At 39.0% G+C, this 20949-nt stretch overlaps 1 protein-coding gene across 1 annotated transcript in view; it reads left to right on the forward strand.

Moving 5' to 3' along the window:
* Window positions 1–10249: 10249 nt before the first annotated feature.
* arhgap5 (Rho GTPase activating protein 5) overlaps window positions 10250–20949 on the forward strand; it is a 50443-nt gene continuing 39743 nt past the window's right edge. The window contains exon 1 of the mRNA XM_055025885.1: window positions 10250–10540. The gene's annotated coding sequence lies outside the window, so the exon portion shown is untranslated. The remainder of the gene's footprint in view (window positions 10541–20949) is intronic.

Genomic DNA, 20949 nt, shown 5'->3' on the forward strand with positions numbered 1-20949 from the left:
AACATTTTGAGCAATTAGATAAGATTTAAATGAAATACTGATATTAATCTTGATTCATTTATAACAATTCTCACACTTACACTTGTGAGAACACTTACAAGTAAAACAAGTAACTATAACTTTGGTGCCAAATTATTACAATAATAGATTATTCTTGGTTTCTTTTCAGAAAACATCTGTAATAACTCACATTATGATTATATAAGATAATGTTGTCATAAAATTATAAATGAATGCTAAATCAAAGAAACTAAAAGGGTTATGAATGTGATTTTGACATTGAACTTGAAATGTAAAGTGTGTAACTGCAATTTAAGATCACTGATGATGTGTTGGAGGTGGATAGTAGGTGAAAGGTCGGGGTAAAATGGGAACCAACAGGAGAGCAGAGATGACCAATGGCTTATTTGGAGATAGATGCTTGAACAACTTAAATGTTTGAAGAAAAAGCCAAGGGAGGAATGTTGAGCAACCCTGAGACATTAGCACAGACATGAGGACATAATGACTCTAAGACAGTGATGGATATGAGATCATCTGTCCAAGCAGTCAGCCAAAGAAACAAGCACAGCAACAGTGTTAGCCAATGCAAATGCACCAAAAGGGTGGATAAACCCTATAAAAATTGAGTGCAAAAGAGGACACTCTTCTGATGCTGCTTTTGTAGCCACAGTTTGCTGCCTAGCCCATAAATGTTACATTCACAAAGCAAACTGTTTTGTCAAACTGTGGATCTGCCTCGTGGCTGTTCAGAAGATGAGAAGACATGGTGACTGAGGTTTAGGCACTACTCGCCAGATTATGCAGCTTTTACTAGATGGCAGTCCTAAAAAGTCCACACCTTTTAAAATATCAATAAATACATACAATTCCTTAATTATTCGATCCAGAGGTTATAGAAGTTTGGTAATAATGCAATTCAGGGACTGTGGTTTCTTAATGTAAGTGTTTCTGCTGTTGGTCAAGAAACAGGGTTAAAAGATTTGATGATAATTTATTTCAGACAGACATTTCACCAGCAAAAACAAAACATAATAAAGACTTTCAGGTTTATTGTAAGTGTAAAAACAATAATGAATTACATACTTAAATAGTTTAACTCATATAATCATACTCCTTCTCCATTCATTAATTCATAGCATGAATAGTCTTCCTGTTTCCAGTAATCTTTCAAAAAAACAAAATAAAAAACAATAATGATAAATCTGAAATAATATTTTCTGAACCAGATGCAAGAATTACATACACCACTATATATACATACGCATCTACCTGAATATATACATAATTATAAATACCTATTTACACACCCACATATATTTACATTGACATACAACATCCTGATGATAGTTGTATTTACTGAGAGCAAAGCTATGACTAGTTTTGAGGACAGAATGAGACCTGTAAAAGTGTTGGGTCCATATGAACAAGGAGGGAACCAGTCTTCTGCTCTAACAATGTATTAGCCTTTAGAAAATATTTTTGGAGACAAAGAACATAAACATCACAACATTAGATGTATTTTTCATCCTTATATCAATGATTTAAAACTATTTTTAATTTTTGATACCATGCAGTAGACCACAAAGTTGTGCATGAATGTAAAAGTCAATTATTTTGTCACCCAGAGAAAAGTGTAATGTGTTTATTATGAGTAGGATTAACTGAGCTGAAGGAAAACAAAGAAAAAGAAGAATAACATGACAGCAGATTTTTCTGACATCAGCAACATTCTGACTGAGCAGAACAGCAATAGTAATTTTTCCTCCATGAACGCAAACGTCACTGAAACAGCTCCACGAGCTGAAGACACTTTAATGTTTGTCAAAACTTTAAAAAATGTGGAGCTCATTAAAATGACTAAAAACGATTCCCCTCTGAAATGTAGAGTACAACTAATAACTTTTCTTTTTGGTCTAAACGAATATAATGTAAATGAAGAACTTTTATTTTAATTTATTAAATACACTATCAGTTTCATGTGCTATCAACAACAATGTAAAAGAAAGTTGCTAAGCTTTTCGATCATATTGATGACCTCAAGAAGACAATGGAGGGTCGCTTCAACGCCATTGAATCTTCTATCTCTGCCGTCCAAAATCATCAACGGGAGATAGAGAGTCGAGTCGACACCATTGATGAAGCCGTGTCGTCTGCTGATAGCCGCATCTCGGTCCTCGAAGCCTCTTGTGATCAGCTCCGGGAGGTTAGCGCCCTGTTGAGGGTGAAGCTAAGTGATCTGGAAGGTCGGTCCCGCAGATGCAATATAAGGGTGCTTGGCATCAAGGAAGGTGTGAAACAGGGTCACCCTACTGACTTTGTTTCACGGCTGTTATCGGAGGTGCTCGGGAAGGATAATTCCCGAGCACCAGCAGCTGGCCTACAACAACGTGCAGAAGAAGATAACCGACGCAGGCACTAGGTGCACGCTAAAATTTAATTATTTTGTTTTAAAAAATTCAGTTAGATCTTTTTAAGTACAACACTAAATGAGTCATTCAATAAATCAATGTAGTTAAACCTTAAGCTTTATTTATTTTTGAAAATGCTTATGGAGTAAAATATGGTTTTAAGTTTAAGCTTGTGTGTTTATTTAAGTTTCCCTCCCAGTTCAGGTCCAGGTCCACTTCTCCAGCTCAGGACTATATACTTACATTTGCGATAGAATCATCAAAGTAACGTTCCAGTGCCATATCATCCATGATCCTCCACAATATGCCTAATTAAGATGTCAGGACTATTTCTGCACACGCAGAGCTGCACAGCTGTAACCAATCATGCATTCAGACCTTTTAACCGTCGGAGCTGCTGCCGTCTCTCAGCAACACCTTCTTGTTGGTGCGTTCCTTCACAAAATATGTGCAAATTTTGTCTATATTGTGAGGATTAAATTGGGGCGCAAATAAAATTTATTTAAAAAAGATTTATATTGCCTTGATCAGATCAGTGTTGGATTAAGGATGTGTATTTTACAGCAGGCTGTGAAAACAGTGAAAAGTAAAAAAGAAATAATTCAGAATCAAGCTTTGAGATTATGCTGTGGAGCTTTGAAGACTTCTCGATCTTTGGAAGTTCAGGTGGAAATGGGGAAAATTCCTTTATATTTAAGACAAAAGCAAATTATGCATAAATTGGGTGAGTTTGCACGGACATAAGGAGGAGAATAATGGAGTACAATGTTCCCTCTAAGCTGCGCCTGCGCAATCGCGCACTGCTCACATATTCTCAGCGCACAAGAAAATCCATGTAGCGCATATAATAAAGTCCAACGGAAAGTAGACATTGAGCTCAGACATCAGTTTTGACTATGGACCAATAAAAAATTTTTCCGTACTACTTTGCGATCGAACTCAGTGAGTGACAGGAATCCAGCCAATGATACAATACGGTTCACTTTCGCTACGCAGCCAATCAGCGCACGCTGATTGGCTGTGTGTACGTGGGTTACATGCCTTGGTCATAATGCGCCGTGCAGGTGAGAATAGTGCGGTAGAGTTAAGAAATATGAAAGCCATCACCTTATCATGTCTACGTGAGACATCCACTCACCAAACCAAAGTAAAAAAAAAAGAAATGCACTTTTGACTATGGATAAGCAGACATTTGTACACTGAAGTATGAGGCCATTCTCCTCCACCCACAGATTATGGAGGCCATTAAATATGCTGAATTCAAGAACATAAAGCAAGAAGCAGACTGACCATCAACCTGGGCTAAGTGTACAACCGCTGGAGAAGTGAGAAGGGCAGACGTGAAAAAAACTGTCATTAAATATTTTACAAGAATTTATACTGCATCACAAGCTACAGAAAACATTTCATTGTGCAAAATGTGAATGTTTTAATATGAACAAACATTTATGTCTGAAAGGTGTAATGTCTCATTTCTCACCCTGGCTGAAGCAGGACTCTTACTTATAGCATGCATCTCATGAACAGCAATGTTTTCTCTTTTTTTTTTGTTATTTTAATTGAGCAAATCACTTAAATTAAAAGCAAACGAATGAAAATTGCTGATGTAATTTGATTTTTTTAATAAGCCATTGAACTTTCTATGATCCCAGATTTATGATACTTGTGCGTGGCCACGCCGTGTACACTGATGATGTTCACAGTGGTCCTCAGTGTGCTCAGGAAGCTTGTGTGTACGCCCAGACACATGAAAAATTAGAGGGAACATTGAGCGCAACGTGTTTTATATTATCTTCTTATTAAACCCCCCACCTCCAGACTTTTAATCTCAATGTTTGTGAATGTTTTCTCTATGCCGACGTCGTCCACTCATATCAGAGATGCCTGGTCCAGGGATTTGGGAGTTACAATTTCCGTTGTGCTTTGGGACCGCGTGTTGCTGGGAATAAAAAACTGCTCCATTAATGCCAAATTGTAACTAATATAGTTTAAAGTGGTGCATCATTTGCACTACTCTACAGCAAGATTGAATAAAATATTCCCAAGTCATTCAAGTGCATGTGACAGATGTGGACACCCTGAGGCCACTCTTGGGCATCAATTCTGGCACTGCCATTATTTAATGACCTTTTGGTCTGAGAAATTTCGTCTCTACCAAACTGCATACAAACAACAGATACCTTCGGACTGTCTTGTTGCCCTGTTTGGGATGTCTGACTCCTGCTCTGCTCTGCCCTTATCTACTCGACAGGCTCTTGCTTTTGGAATGGTTGTGGCTAAACGCGTCATGCTGACAGAGTGGAAGTCTGCCTCACCCCCTCCTTTAAATGTTGGCTGAATAGCATGGCTTCCTGTTTGCACCTTGAAAAAATACGCTATGCGCTCAATAATAATGTACTCAGATACGTTGGGACATGGGGGCCATTCCTTGAACTTTTGAGTAACACCACTGGACGCAGTTAATGGCAGGCTAATGCCTGTTCCGTGGCAGTGGTTGGGCCTACTGGTTGGTGCTCAGGCGACTTAATACACCCTGATCATTCATTTCCAGCAGTCTGCGGAGGAGTTGAATATTTCATTTAGTTCTTACTTGTTTTTATTTGTACATATTAACTTTTTTTTTCTCTTCTCTTTCCATCTGTCCATTTGCTGTCCTATTTTCTATCTTTCTTAACCTGGGGTGGGTCGGGTTGGGGTATTACTGCTTTTTGTTGTTTTGTTTTCCGGTCACATACATGATAGTTAGACAGTCGTAACTTGGGATCTATCTGTAACTGCGATCTGGCTTGGACTCACTCACTGACGATGACCATATAGAAGATCCCACTCCCAGCGTCAACCGACGTCAACTGGCCATTGCGGCCTGTTCGACGATCCAGATATCATTGTACTTTGATAACTGTCCTGTAATCTTGTTACTTTGTTCATAACAATAAATATATGGAATAAAAAAATAAATTAATTAAAAAAAAACTCCAATCATGGGTAAGACTGCTGACATGAATGCTGTCCAGAAGGCCATGTTTGACACCCTCAAGCAAGAGGGTGAGGCACAGAAAGAAATTTCTGAACGAATAGGCTGTTCCCAGAGTGCTGTATCAAGGCACCTCAGTGAGAAGTCTGTGGGAAGGAAATAGTGTGGCAGAAAACGCTGCACAATGAGAAGAGGTGACCGGACCCTGAGGAAGATTGTGGAGAAGGACCAATTCCAGACCTTGGGGGACCTGCGGAAGCAGTGGACTGAGTCTGGAGTAGAAACATCCAGAGCCACTGTGCACAGGCGCATGCAGGAAATGGGCGCCTGCAGGTCATTCGCACCTCCAAGGTCAAGCCACTTTTGAACCAGAAACAGCGGCATAAGCGCCTGATCTGGGCTACAGAGAAGCAGCACTGGATTGTTGCTCAGTAGTCCAACGTACTTTTTCAGGATGAAGGCAAATTTTGTATGTCATTCGGAAATCAAGGTGCAAGAGTCTGGAGGAAGACTGGGAAGAAGGAATTTCCAAAATGCCAGAAGTCCAGTGTCAAGTGATGGTCTGGGATGCCATGTCAGCTGCTGGTGTTTTATCAAGGGCAGGGTCAATACAACTAACTATCAGGAGATTTTGGAGCACTTCATGCTTCCATCTGCTGAAAAGGTTTATGGAGATGAAGATTTCATTTTTCAGCATGATCTGGCACCTGCTCACAGTGCCAAAACCACTAGTAAATGGTTTACTGACCATGATATCACTTAGCTCAATTGGCCTGCCAACTCTCCTGACCTGAACCCCAGAGAGAATCTATGGGATATTGTGAAGAGAAAGTTGAGAAACACAAGACCCAACACTCTGGATGAGCTAAAGGCTGCTATCGAAGCATCCTGGGCCTCTATAACACCTCAGCAGGGCCACAGGCTGATGGCCTCCATGCCACACCACATTGAAGCAGTCATTTCTGCAAAAGGATTCCCTACCAAGTATTCAGTGCATAACTGTACATAATTATTTGAAAGTTGATGATTTTTGTATTAAAAACACTTTTCTTTTATTGGTAGGATGAAACATGCTAATTTTTTGAGATAGGAATTTTGGCTTTTCATGAGCTGTTTGCCACAATCATCTATCTGTATTAAGACAATAAAGGACCTGAAATATTTCAGTTAGTATGCAATGAGTCTAAAATATATGAATGTTAAATTTTTATCTTTACATAATGGAAAATAATGAACTTTATCATAATATGCTAATATTTTGAGAAGGACCTGTATTTGCCATAAAGGCAACACAGCTCATCCCTTTGAATATACCATCCCCACTGTCAAACATGGTGGTGGCAGCATCGTGGTTTGGGCCTGCTTTTCTTCAGCAGGAATAGGAAAGATGGTTAAAATTGATGAGAAGATGGATGGAACAAAATAGAGAACCATTCTGGAAGAAAACCTGTTAGCGCCTGCAAAAGACCTGAGACTATGATGGAGATTTATCTTCCAACATAAAACAAAATCTACAATGGAATGGTTCACAAATAAACCTATTCAGGTGTTACAATGGCCAAGTCAAAGTCCAGACCTGAATGCAATTGAGAATCTGTGGAAAGAGCTGAAAACTGCTGTTCACAAGCGCTCTCCATCCAACTCCAAAATCAGGTGTCTTCATGTGTCTTTTTAACCAGAACCGTCTTGTTGCAACTGTACTCTTTCAGACTCATGACCATAGGTAGGTAGGGTATACATGAGCTCCAACTGTTTTGCAAGGAAGAATGTGTCCCATTTGTTGTTGATTTTTCATAAAATAATCAACACTTTAGATCTTTATGTTTGAAGCCTGAAAAGCGGCAAGGTTAAAAGTTCAAGGAGCTGAATACATTTGCAAGGCACTGTATGGTAGAAATCATAGTCATATTTAAATATGCTCAATACTGAGCACAATAGTGAGCTGTATGGCAAATATTGTGAAGACTTATGTAAATATGATTCCTCAATTTTCTGTTTTTAATAAAAATAAAATGTTTTCCCAAATATTCATCATGGGGTATTCATATGTCAATTTTTAAGGAGAAAGATTAATTTGATACCATATTTAATTTGGCTGAAACATAAAAAATGGAAAAATAAAATTATGTGTTGTGCATACTTTCCGGATGCACTGTACACCCACAGCAGTGTCTCCAATTAACTCAAGTCAGAAGCTTCCAAAGCCATGACATCATCATCTTGGCTCTGGTTAACATTCTGTATGTAAACTTCTAATTGTGAAGTTCACATACAGAATGACATTCATTAATAGATGAATATCTGACATTCTTTCTATCAACATTTGAGCATTTAGCTAATGGAAATTGTTTTGGTGGTTGACCAACTGATCTAAAACAAGAGACAGTCTGATTTCATTTCAAACTAGGGATGAATTGATTGCAGTTTTCTGGCTGACCACTATCTTTAAAAAGACCTGCCAATTGGGGTTTTGGCCAACAATTTTTTTTTTCGTCTTAATATTTTCTTCAATTTATGGATGGAGATGTTATGTTTGCAACAGTGAATGGATTATTTTGAAGTGTACATGTGCAGGCATGACGTGGTGGGCAGATCTATCAGTCGGTCCTCTCACAATAGAGGAATAGGAAATAGTTGATGATTTCCAGACATTCATGGAGGTAGATAAGATCAGTAGATAAGATCAGTTTCTCATGTAAGTATCCACTGACTGCTGCTTCCCCAAATTAAGAAAATCAGGTGTCTTCATGTGTCTTTTTAACCAGAACCGTCTTGTTGCAACTGTACTCTTTCAGACTCATGACCATAGGTAGGTAGGGTATACATAAAAATTGCACTCAAGTAAGAGTAGCACTACTTCAACATATTTTACTCAAGTAAAAGTACAATGTAGCTGTCCAAGAAATTTCCAAAGGAAGAGCAAAAGAGTAATTGGTAAAAAGTTCACTCAAGTACTCAGTAACTGATCAAATTGTTAATCACTTAATATTTAAAAATTACATTGTTAGAAGACCAAAATATAAAGTTACCAAAATGTCAATAATTCATATAAGTGACAAAAGTAACAAAAATAGGCTAAAGAATATTTTTCCAGATCAGTTTCATATAAAACTTATGAAATTTTATCGAAAACCAAATGTATGAATCTTTGTTTAAAACATATCTGTCTTTTATCCAGTGATGATAGAGAAATTTTACTCAAGAGTAGCAATACTTCATTATCAAATGTCTCAAGTAAAAGTAAGAAATATAGAGAAATAAAAATACTACTAAAAGTTTTCTTTTAAAGTACTCAAGTAAATTTAAGTGAATAAAAGTTAGTAGTTACTGGTCAACTCTGCCTATGACTATTCAGAACTTCCAAAGAGACTTCTCTTGGTTAAACATAGGAATATAATATGGTATGCGTATTAGTGCAGAGATGAGGCTGAAGTGTACTCACATTTTAACCAAATATTTTTTGTCGTAAAAGTTTCATCAAATCATAAGTAACCTACTCTATAATGACTAGTTTTACGCTATAAAGTTCCAATTGGGTCTAGTAAAACTAAGTTATCCGGTCTACTACACGCCGCAGGGCTGTGTGCTCAGCCCAGCTCTCTTCACCCTGTTTACACACGACTGTGTTGCCATCCACCTCACCAACACAGTCGTCAAGTTTGCGGACGACACAACAGTAGTGGGTCTCATTTCAGACAACAACGAGACCCACTACAGAGAGGAGATTCTGCAGCTCACTCAGTGGTGTTCAGCCAATAACTTGGTGCTGAACACAGGGAAGACCAAGGAGGTCATTGTGGACTACAGAAGGTCCAGGAGGACGGATCACACTCCCCTTCTCATAGATGGAGAAGAGGTGGAGCGTGTGGACAGCATCAAGTTCGTGGGCCTCCACATCAAGTCTGACCTCTCCTGGAATACCAACACCTCCCACCTGGTGAAGAAAGCACAACAAAGGCTCTTCTTCCTCAGGAAACTGAGACGTGCTGGACTTTCTTCATGGCTGCTCGTGAACTTTTACAGGGCGACGATCGAGAGCGTCCTCTGCCTCAACGTGACTGTGTGGTATGGTGGCTGCACAGCACTGGAGAGGAAACAACTGACACGGGTGGTGAGAACAGCACAAGGCCATTGTGGGATGCCCCCTCCCGGACCTGGACTCTATTTACATAGGCCGGGTCAAGAAGAGAGCTGGATCCATAGCCATGGATTCCAGCCACCCGGGCCACAGACTGTTTGTGCCGCTGCCATCAGGCCAGCGGTTCAGGAATATACGGACTACAACAAACAGACTGAGAAACAGTTTCTTCCCCACAGCCGTCAGAGCCATTACTCCCTGCCGCCCCCTCCCACACATATCATAACCTCACATACACCCCCCCATATTGTTCTGCATTTGCACTGTCACATCATCTGCACTTTACCATAATTGGACCTGCTGCTTCTTCTTTGGTGTGGTTGAGTGTCTTTAGTTAATTTTAGTTGTATATATTATTATTATTATTGTGTGTTTGTTTATTTAATATTGTATATATTTGACTTTTTGCACGGGAGTTGCAATAGAAATTTCGTTGAATCCTGTTCAATGACAATAAATGCTATTCTATTCTATTCTATTCTATTCTATTCTATTCTATTCTATTCTATTCTACTTTTACCACTGATAATTTCACTCACGAACAGTTTGTTGTATTTGCATGCAGGTGAAAAAGCCTTTACATAAATTAGTTACAATCTGAATATGACGAAGGAGAGAGGGACAGGTGTGGGTAAACCGGGATGAAAAGGGATGGGCTGATATACGTAGACATACATACAGGGCGGGGGAGCAGGGAGCGAGTGTGTGTCGCCATTGCCGCTTGGCAGTGCTGTTGGGAGAGAAGGAGGAAGTCCGCAAAGCCAGCTTTCAGTTTTCACTGGATACCAGCCTAACATGGACAAGAGTAAAATATGGACTTGTCGGTTGTAATGACCTGACAGTATAACGACTCCAATCAAACCTGACTTTGAAATATTTTTCGGAGAACCAGACTGCCGACAGAAGAAGGGATATATATATATATATATATATATACATTTTTTTTTACCTTCGAATGTGGATATGCTTCCTTCTGTTTTCCGTGGTATATGGATCTAGGAGCCACCATGTTAATAGGTGGGTAGGGGAATGTATTTGAGCCGACCTTATGAGCTCACCCAACACTCTCAATTAAGAACAAAGGGTACCTGCACGACTGTAACTTAGAGTGTTCAAGTAAACCAGTGCCAGAACCCGACGTGGTCCGGTAAAATAGCCTAGGTTGTGTTTTTTACTCGAGCAATCTCCGTCCGGGTTGGTGCTAACGCTAGCTGTTAGCTAACTCACTCTGCTAGGCTAACAGTGTTTAGCTATCATTGTCAAAGGGGCTTAGAGGTGTATATTTTTCCTCTCCTACTTTTTCTTTGGACGAGATCGATATTTTACGACTGTAGCGCAAAGCTGCAGGTGTGACTATTGATGGGAGTACTGTCGCATTATTCTAACTCAGTCTCTTAGTTCCACTTTTATTCCAAAGGAATCCTCTAACCTGTTTATTCCTGCTCTGACATTTATTTCCTCTGGTAAAATCATTGTCATTAAACCCACATATTTACCTTTTTAGCTGCTGTTTAGATAGACAATCTGAAACATTTCTAAAGAAAATTTATACACTAATAAAATTCTGAGTTTAACAGACAAATTACACAATTCTAAATTAGTTATTAACTTTGTCTACAAGTTGCAGGGATGGTCTTTAGATGGTCTTTAGATTACTTTAAATCTTATATCAGAAAGATTTAAAGTAAACATCTTTTTTCTTATTTTGTTAGTGGAGTATATTCACACACAATTTATCTCTCACTAATGAGAAGTTATGATAAAACATTTTAACGGAAAACAACAAAACACAGGGTTTTGTTGCGGTAGTAAAAAGTAGTAAATTAAATTAACTCAAATTAAGTCTACTAAAAGGTAAAAGAAGGCAGGCCAGTAAATTAAGGTAGTAAAAAGGTAGAGATTTTTTCATCATTTGACATTTTCCATTGATGCTCACTTATTGTTTTAAGTTTGTTTTACTAAAATCTGTATAAAAAATTATAACTACTGTACAGGCTGGACCTGAGCTGTCACCGTTAGACTCCAAGCTCCTGTGTGCATGTGTAGTGTTGGAACCGCCTAATGTGTTGAGACTAGCTGGTCATTTTGGGCTTCGCGTGGGAAAATATGTTTTAACAACTTTGGCTCGATGATCCGAGATTCAAAGACTAGGAATGACCGAAAGGCATTTTGTAAAGCATGCAGGAGAAAATCTACATTTGACCTGGAACGACGTAATGGAGATCAAATCCGAATGGTGGATGAATGCAGCATCCACCATTAATCAGCCTTATCCCCTTTTTGTTTTTTGGTGCTAAACAAAGCGATGCAACTGTAAACTCAAATTCAGCTACGAGCTAAAGTTTTGCCAGTGACGGGAGCTGCAGACAGGCAAAGCGCTGGCTTTGCTAACTCTAAAGCTGCGGTGTTCAGAGCTGAGCTGCTCTGAACAACTAAAGTCATATCAATAACACCGACATACTCAAAAGTGACAAGTCCACTGCAGCTGTAGGAAAAGTGGTAAAACTTTTAAGTACAAGTTTATCATTCGTTATTAGCTGATACCATTTAGAAACGTTTCATGTTATTGTTTACATCTGGAAATTTTGTGAAGGCAAAAAGTCGATTCTTTTCCTTGCCATTCGTAGCTGTGCTGTCGGTTCCGGTAACTAAATGAAGCCTTCTTCATTTGGAGCAGTGTGCCACAGAAAAGGGAAAATAACTCTGAAAACCCATCAAATAATAACTTGTATTGCCCTTCACCCTACCCCCACTTTCCTTGTGGCACAGAGTCGTTGCCATAGCAACAAACAGCTCCATTATATGTATGAGGATCCAACGTCATATAACCTGCAAATGTTTTCTACACAAAGGGCAACACATTCAGTCCTTAACAGTTTTATGGTTTGATGTTTATTTTGGAATTATAAAATGTTCATCTGAACACAACAGTGGTTGATTAGCTAATTTAAAAAGCTGCTCTAATTTTAAGGATGATCTGACAGCTGGTGTAAATTAAACTAAATTTCACTGCACATGGACATTTGTTTAAACTTTTCAATGACCTGTGAAATATGGTACCTTTGAACCTTGTTATTGAGTTGCCCTGGTGTTGACAATTAGTAGCAAACTAATATTATATTGAGACTAAAACATTGGCTTGTGAAATTGGAATGTCATTGCATTTTACTCATATTTAGGATAAGCACTAAAAATAGTGCTTTCTGTTTTTAACACGTGAGGTTTTGGTCAAGTTAAAGTCACAGTTAGACCTTCAAGTGAATAAAGTTTTTTTTATGAGCCATCAGTGAACCGATTGCAGATTTCTCACTGATCATAGGTTATCAATCTATAAAAAGTTTGACCTGCCAATTTAGATTTTAGCTAGTGCCATTTTCTTGATTGAAATGTCGCAAAATATAGAAAGAAAGTCTCTTGAGTTGGTAACATGGGGTCTCTTGATAACTACAAGCTTGCAGACATGACCTGGAAGGCCTATCTAATGGTCAAACCTCTAACTGCAAAGCAGAAGAGGACAGTGGCTGATTTCTTTTAGACCTTTGCTGAAGTAGAAAAGATCAGAGGACGAGATTGGCTTCACGTTGAGAAAAAATTGAGAAAATTGGCGCAAAATTGGCTTGATTTTGCGTTGATAGTAAAAATATTGTAGAGGTAGTAAGTTCAACTCTGGGAATCCTGTATAAACCCTGAAACAGCACTGCCATGTATTTTCATTCTGCTGCAGATTGTCAAGGCTAGTTTTGATGCTCTGTCAGCAACGTTCCTCCGCTCACAAGTTTCCTTCAGCCTAACTTTCAGGCCTATCAGTGGAACATTTTCTATAAGTCTGAGGTAGTGCCAGCAAGACCAGTGTAGGTACGGCAACAAAACGATTTGACAGATGGCGTCTTCTTCTGATTGGCTTGTGATTTGCCTCACTGAAAACTTCAAAACAACTTTAAAGTTTAGCTGCCTGCTATCAGGGAGCTGCTCAGTACAGAGGAAAAGTTGCGTTTAATAACGATCAACAACAGGAACATATGTGATAAGTTTTGCAGCAAAACGATCTTGATTTAGCAGCTCGGTACAATAATAAAGAAGAGCGAAATGGAGCAGCTGGTCAGCTTTCTGACAGGCTGCATTTTTGTGCTGACATTGTGAAAGTACACATTATCAGCTTGTGGTATGAATTTTATTTTTCCTTTGGATTAAAAAAAGTGTTTACATCTTTTGTCTGTATTTCATAAATCCGGAACTTTGCACTTTTAAAAAATAAAGTGCCGGAATGTAATTATATTGATGTGCTGCAAAATAATCAGCTGGTCTGAGCCTTTATTATTTGGGCCAGTAATACATTTCTATGACACAACATTAAATATCAGGGTTTATTTGAGTCTAGAACTACAACCTCGAGGTTCTCCTTTGCTGAGTGTTGCTGCAGACATCAGCGGAGAACTGAATACAGCTATTGCCGCTCACGACAAGCGCACAACAGTGAAGAACAGACCATACATAGGGAAACGCTCACTACCTGAACCGCACCGAGGTGGACTGCCACTGTACAGGCTAGAGGCTATCTAGTGGAAAGTGCCTTTTATGTGGCTCTAATCCATCACTTGAAATCATATTATTATATTATAAAATTAAAACTTATATTTCATGTTTGGACATAGTGAAAGTTTGAATATGTGAAATCTTTGTTATTGTTGTTTACATGCTGCGATTTAAGCAGACGTTCCGGGTGGAGCAGAAACGGCGCCCCGTTTGTGAAATATTACTACCTGTAGCGAGTAGTGGCGATTCAGCAGCAAGAGCAGAGCCAGCGTCTTTCACCGCCAGCTCAAAGACTTGAATTATTTTTTGGGTTATTTGTTTAGCTTTGTGACCATCATGCTAATCTGGGTGAGTGTTTGTAGTTGTGTGCTGCTTTACCTGCTATCTAGCCGCTCCGGATGTCATTTTTCCTTGCATTGACTTTGCGTTACTATTTTCTCTTGTAACTATATTAGACTTCCTCTCCTCGTCTTGGGGAGAGTCTATGAGACAGTATCAGCAGCGACAGAAACAATGGCAGGAGAAGCGCATTTTGTTACTGGAAAAACAGAAACTATGTTGAGTTTTGCTCACCAAGTACGATTATTATAAGCGGCTTTGAGCTTGTTTTTTTTTTTTTAGTCGCTTGTAGATTTAATGAGTCGTGGTTTTTGGGCTTAATACATAAACCCAGAATTTGTCTGGCATTTTAGTTGGATTCTACCTGTCCATCGTTTTCCGGATGATCCGTCCCGCTGTCTTTGCTAATGTCAAGTTAATATGTCACCTCTGAATGACTTCAAGCTTTGTTTTGCTCTGCAGAAAATAGCAAACATCGAAACTAATAGGAACAGCGCAATAAAGGTGAAAACAGCCACGAATGAACGTGTTTCACAGGTGGCAGAGTGTTGTTGTTATTAGCGGCTGCGAAAAGTAACTGAAATTGTCACTTTTAGTTTAACTTAGTTACTTTCCAAATCAAGTAATCAGTTACCCAACTAAGTTACTTTTTCAAGGAGTAATCAGTAATCTGATTAAAGTAACTAAGCCATCACTGCCTGTGTGTCTTCTGTGTGGAGAAAGTTTGGCTGTAATGAAAGAATATAATCTCAGAAGGCATCAAACTTCTCAGAAACACACAAAGACAAGAAATGGACATTACAGAGCAGCACAATAATGCATTTTCAGTTTATAGTGCATGCACTTTAATTTATGTATTTATCTTGATATTATCAAACATATTTAGGTTTTCAAAACAATAACAGTTTTTGCTGTTTGCCTGTTGAAAATGTTTTCCTTTGAGGTTACTGGCAGTCATAATAAAACATTGCTTTGTTCTTTTAATGTACAGAACATGTTACTTTCTTTGAAGGAAGTTTGTTATTGTCTGTTTGCCGGTTGAAAAATAGTTTCACTTGATCCATAAAAAAATATTGCTTTATTAATTTTATTATTAAATAATATACACTGTGTTAGTTCTTGGTCCAATAGGCTTTGTGCAATCATTTCAGTATGTGTTAATAAACGTAGACCCAAGTCGGTCCTCAGCTTGTAGCAAATTTGGATTTTTGGCCCTTGGTGTATTTGACCTTGACATTCCTGATCCAGACGAACATTACAATACTTTTACTGTTTTAATTTAGATGTCACTGACAAAACATATGGATAAAAACCCTCAATAGGACATAAAATATTAGTGAATAAAATAAAAGTGAACCACCAGCAACAAGGACGTTAGCCGGTGTAATGCTGAACTGCGGTGAAGATACCAGTAGCAGGAGCTATGCCAAGAAGCTAACAGAAATGCTGCAGACAAGAGCTGCCAATGATATTTTAATGCTACACACTACATTTCAGCAAGCAGTTAAAAGTCTAAACTGGTATTATTGTAGATTTTGAAATGCAAAGTTTACCTTTGAGCAAATGCCCCCAAAGGAATCGCAGGGCCTCCTTTTGTAATTTTTTTTTTGCCAGTGAGCGCCCCCTGTTGAGAAATACTATCTTAGGGTGTTTTCACAGATGATAGTCCAGTAGTCCTGGTTGAATTACAACAAAATTACAACATTTGTTACATTTTCAGCTGCAGTGATTCCTATTCACACTGCATTGTGTCAAACTATCCACACTAATTGAAGAAACTGTTCCCCTCCTCACCTGTGGTGGCCTTCTCCAAGAACTACTGAAGGAATCGACACAAAACCAGACTGAGCAGGAATCTAACAAAAATTACTAATGCGATTTCCATAAAATATGGCTTACATTAAAGCTGAGAAAATTGCTGATGTTTTGATGTGTAAAATATGTATTCTCAAGGTGCTGTGATGGCACAGGAGTACAGCACAGTCTGCATTGCTTAGGCCTGGTTGTTTTGTTAACAAGAGTTTTAATTTCAGTATTATTACATAGTGGCATGGGTTGTTTTGTCAATTGTGAAAGTTATGGGTGAGTTTGTGCTGAGTTTTGAAAGTTGTGAAAAAGTTACAGATGTGTTACCTCCAAATGGATGGAAGTATGGACCTGTCATGGTCTTGCAGACTTCTTTTGTTGATTGTGTTTTTGGACTCTTCTTGTATTAAATCTACACTATTCACCTTACCTGGGCCTCTAGCGTTTGCCTCACCACCTCCACACCACCAATCCTTGACAGGACCCAAATTGATGAGTCACTTATGTGGTGGAGGAAATGTTTTAATTTTTCTTTTGCAGTAAAATTTCAGATAAAGGAGCTGAAAAAAGTTACTGTCCTTTGTTAGTGTGTTCTCATATGTTCTAGCACTTAACACTATTTAGTCCACTCTGATGCTAGCTTTAAAAGTGATGACCTAATCCAGTGTTTCTCAGTTTTCTGTCATGCCCCCTAAGAAATAATAAATTGGTTTTAAATATTGTGCCATTAGCTGAGAATAATCTAGTCCAGGTTTGAAGAGTATAGGTGTTGTAGTTTTTAACTAGAGTGGATGATGAAAGATGGTGAATGATGTGAAAAATAAGCTGATATCACCTTTTATTGAAGTTTCACACATCACAAACTTTGTTGTAATTTTCCTGCTATTAGAACAGAATAATGTAGTCCAAGTTTGAAGAGTTGGACTGGGAAAAATTCTAATGTGTCCCAACTTCCCCCCTATAATTGCGAAATCAACCTTTATTGACATTTCACAAATCACATAAAAGTCTCAGAAATTCCACACTTGGTTTGGAATCTTGTGTTATTAATTGAGAATAATCTATTCCAGGTTTGAAGAGTCCAGGTGTTGTAGTTTCGGAGGTGGAGCAATTCTAGTGTGATCTAGATGAAAAAACAAGCAGAAATCTCCCTTTATTGTAGTTTCACAAATCAAATAAAGGTTTCACAAATCACAAACTTGGTTTCAAATATTCTGCTATTACAGCAGAATAATCTAGTTCAGGCTTGCCGAGTCTATATGTAGTGTAACTAGTAAAAAGATGCTGAAAGTATTGAAAAATTTGGTGGAATCGCCTTTTACCCATTTTCCAAATTGAAAGCTGCAATCAGAAACCAAAGTCAGCAGGGCTCCTAATTTCAGCTCTTCTACTGGCTTGAACAGGCAGTCTTTTCACTGGTTTGAACACTGCTGCCACCTAGTGACCGGAGGCTTATTTATCAGTTAAGCATGAAGAAAGAAAATTGTAAAGTCTTGCTTCTCTATGCTGTGTAGAGGTATTTGGCTATACTGATGTTGGGTGTAGGTCAGTGTTGATCAAGAATCTTGGAAATAGTAATTGCTTACTAATTAATTCCCCCAGAACGTAAGCTAGTTACGTTAATTACTTATTTTCAAAAGTATTTGGGAATGTAATTGCTTAGCTACTTTTAAAAAAGTTGCCCAACCTGAATATACAATAACGCACTACATCTTTCAGCCTAATTTATTTTTTATTTTTTGCAAATTCCATCATATAAAACAGTCTTTTTAAAACTCTTTTAACTTAATCTCCTCTCTTTGTCTCTTTATTGAAGAATTTTGTAAAATATTTAAACCACTTTTCTTTGTCACGCCTAGCTCAAAGGCAATGACAAAAATGGGAGACAGACTAGCAAATCTGAACTAACAATAATGTATTTGTACAAAAAATATATAGATTTCAGAGGGCTACACAGCCAATCTGAGAGGAGTGTGAACCAACGCTGCTGCCCATTCTGGTCTGATCTGAAAGGCCAACCAAGCAGGTTGGTAACTGGCTGAACGTCAGTTTTTATCATCAGCCCGGTAATCAATTAGCAGCCCATCCACCTGCTTCCTGAAAAGAGAAAAAATAAAGACCCCTACATGACTGGAGGAGATCGTCACCCCTCTCCCCCATAAAAATGGAGTTCCCACCACAACTCCAATAGTACACCTGACGTTCATAGATGCGTTTCATTTTCTCCTGAGAAGATTTCACTTGAGCACCCCATTTAGGGCGTTCACGGTTCCAATAACCCCTGGCTTTGCAATAATGACATATTTCAGTCAGATCCAAGTGGACATACCCACTTGAAATCTGTTCTGACTTACTGTTAAGATCAGGGCCAATGCCTCTCTCCTTTGCATGACTTGCCACAAAAGATTGACTGCCCCCCCCACACCCATTCCTGTACCGAAAATCATTGCGACTATAACATTCATGGCCATAACTTGAGTAAAAGAACATACTCATCTGCCAGCTTAGCAACTTCAGCAACTGTCTTGACGTTATTTTCACTGATGTACACAGCAATGTGACGTAGAACAGTTTTTAAATTGTGCCAAGACAACCAAATGACAGAGGTGAACAAAAGTGCTCATTTTTAAGAAAACACACCGCCTATTGAAATGAATTCCCAGCTCCCTGGCAAACTCAGCATTGGTTTGTTTCTCAACCTTCTATGTTCAAAACCTCTGTAAGTCTCTGGTACCAACTCATAAGTTGTTAAAACAGCCTTCTTTACAGTGGCATAAACTTTACTTTCATCCACTGTGAGCAGAGTGCGTCTTGCGCTTTACCTGTTAAAACACACTGTAAAAGCAGTGTTCGGAGTCCAGATCAGACCAACCTCCACTGTCGGCAACACGTTCAAACGGAGAAAAATGTGCCTGGATCCGTTTCAGAAAACTGAGGAACTAAACTCATATTGCCGACATCACACGAACTAGCAGTATCCCTACCAGAAACATTGAGGGGGTGCATGGCCCGTACTAGTTGAGCTCAATTTACGCTCTTCCAACACCAGTTTGTTTCACTTCCAATCTTTTCTATCCCAGTCTGCAGTAAAAGCAGCGTCCACTTCTGTTCAAACGTCAACCTAGTGTTAAAAACATCGGTGTCCAACCATGTGCCGGTAGCCTGTGACTTCACTGGTCCTAACGCACTGGAGTCTGCTAGATAGCACTAATTCTCTCTTTAGACCGCTTATCACTGACCTCCAATTTAAAATGTTCAGCGATCTTTAACAATTGTTTGCATGTGCAGTGCTCCAAGCTCTCCTCAGATGGATCTTGCAAAAAAATCTTCAACAGCAGCTTTTACAAAAACAGTTATTCACACAACACTTAAATTTCATCTCTACCAGTAGCATTCTGAGCTCCCGCAACCCCAAAACAACCACTTTACAGCAGCTCCATCCCTTTTCCTGACCAGAATCTAATCTTCCCCTTGTCGTTGAGTGTTACTTATGATGGATATTTATGCACTGACGCCCGAGAGTCCGAAAAAGCAACCAATAAATGGCGACCCCCTGCAATTCCGGATGTTTTCCCAAGACACCACACTAAAATCCCCCCCCCTCAACAAACTCCATAAGGGAAGTTGTTATTAGCCCTAACAGGGACAGAACCACCGCGACTTACTACGACTGTATCGGAGCAATCACTCAGACTGCTACACAAACACACTCTCAAAACAGATGTGCAACAGCTGCTTCACTCACCAAACTAATCACGCTCATCAACGTCCCACAACAAGGCAGAGTTCACAACTCAAAAACGTACTACCTGACATCTGATATTCAATCTGGATACAAACTGACAAGCCTCCAATTGTCACGGCCAGCTCAAAGGCGATGACAAAAATAGAAAACAGATGGGCAAATCTGCACAATTTATTTGTACAAAATATATATAGCTCTTGGAGGACTGGACAGCCAATCTGAGAGGAGCGTAAACCAACGCTGTCGCTTCCCATTCCGGTCTGACCCAGAATGGGTAGTCGGTGACTGGCTACACGTCAGTTTTTATCATCAGTCCGGTGTGTTCAATTAGCCATCCATCCTGAAAAAATCCTGCATTCAACCAAGAGTGCAGATTATGAAGTCTGTATAGTATATTGCCCTTCAGTAATAATTAGATTTAAAAAGAGAAGAATCCGACTGCCTGATGCAATAGTTCAAACTACTGGATTTTTTACCCTGAACGACAATCTTAGGACGCTATTCGTTCTAAGATTGTCCCTTGTGTGTTACGGTAGATCGTCGTGGCCGCTCCAATCTAAATCAAGTATTTGCTCAGACTGGGAGCTTAACGCAACCTGTTGAATGTGACCGGTAGCCAATCGCAAAGCGCGGATTCTCCTCCTGCTTTCTGAGGGGAAATACGGAGGGAATGCCGAACAGCTGACACGGCGCAACCTGAAGTCCAGTAGACATCGGAAACAACATGAATGTTTATTCAACAGTTCGTGCAAAGAAAATATAAATAACTAGGGGAGGAGTTGGAGCGAAATTTCTACCAGAAAACCCGGTAACTTTTCAGCTTAACGTGACATAAATAGGTTACAATAATTTTCATTCAGTCAGGACTGACAGTCGCCACATGCATTGCAGGTAGATTGTAGTAAGGAATTGATTGATGCCTGGTTTCAAAATTAGTGAACTGGGCTTATTATTTTGTGTCCATTGTTGGACACAACACGGTTTTGATCGAACCGTTATACCG

This window comes from Poeciliopsis prolifica, unplaced genomic scaffold (genome assembly GCF_027474105.1).
Source record: "Poeciliopsis prolifica strain line A6 unplaced genomic scaffold, Auburn_PproV2 SCAFFOLD164, whole genome shotgun sequence".
NCBI classification, from domain to species: Eukaryota; Metazoa; Chordata; class Actinopteri; order Cyprinodontiformes; family Poeciliidae; genus Poeciliopsis; species Poeciliopsis prolifica.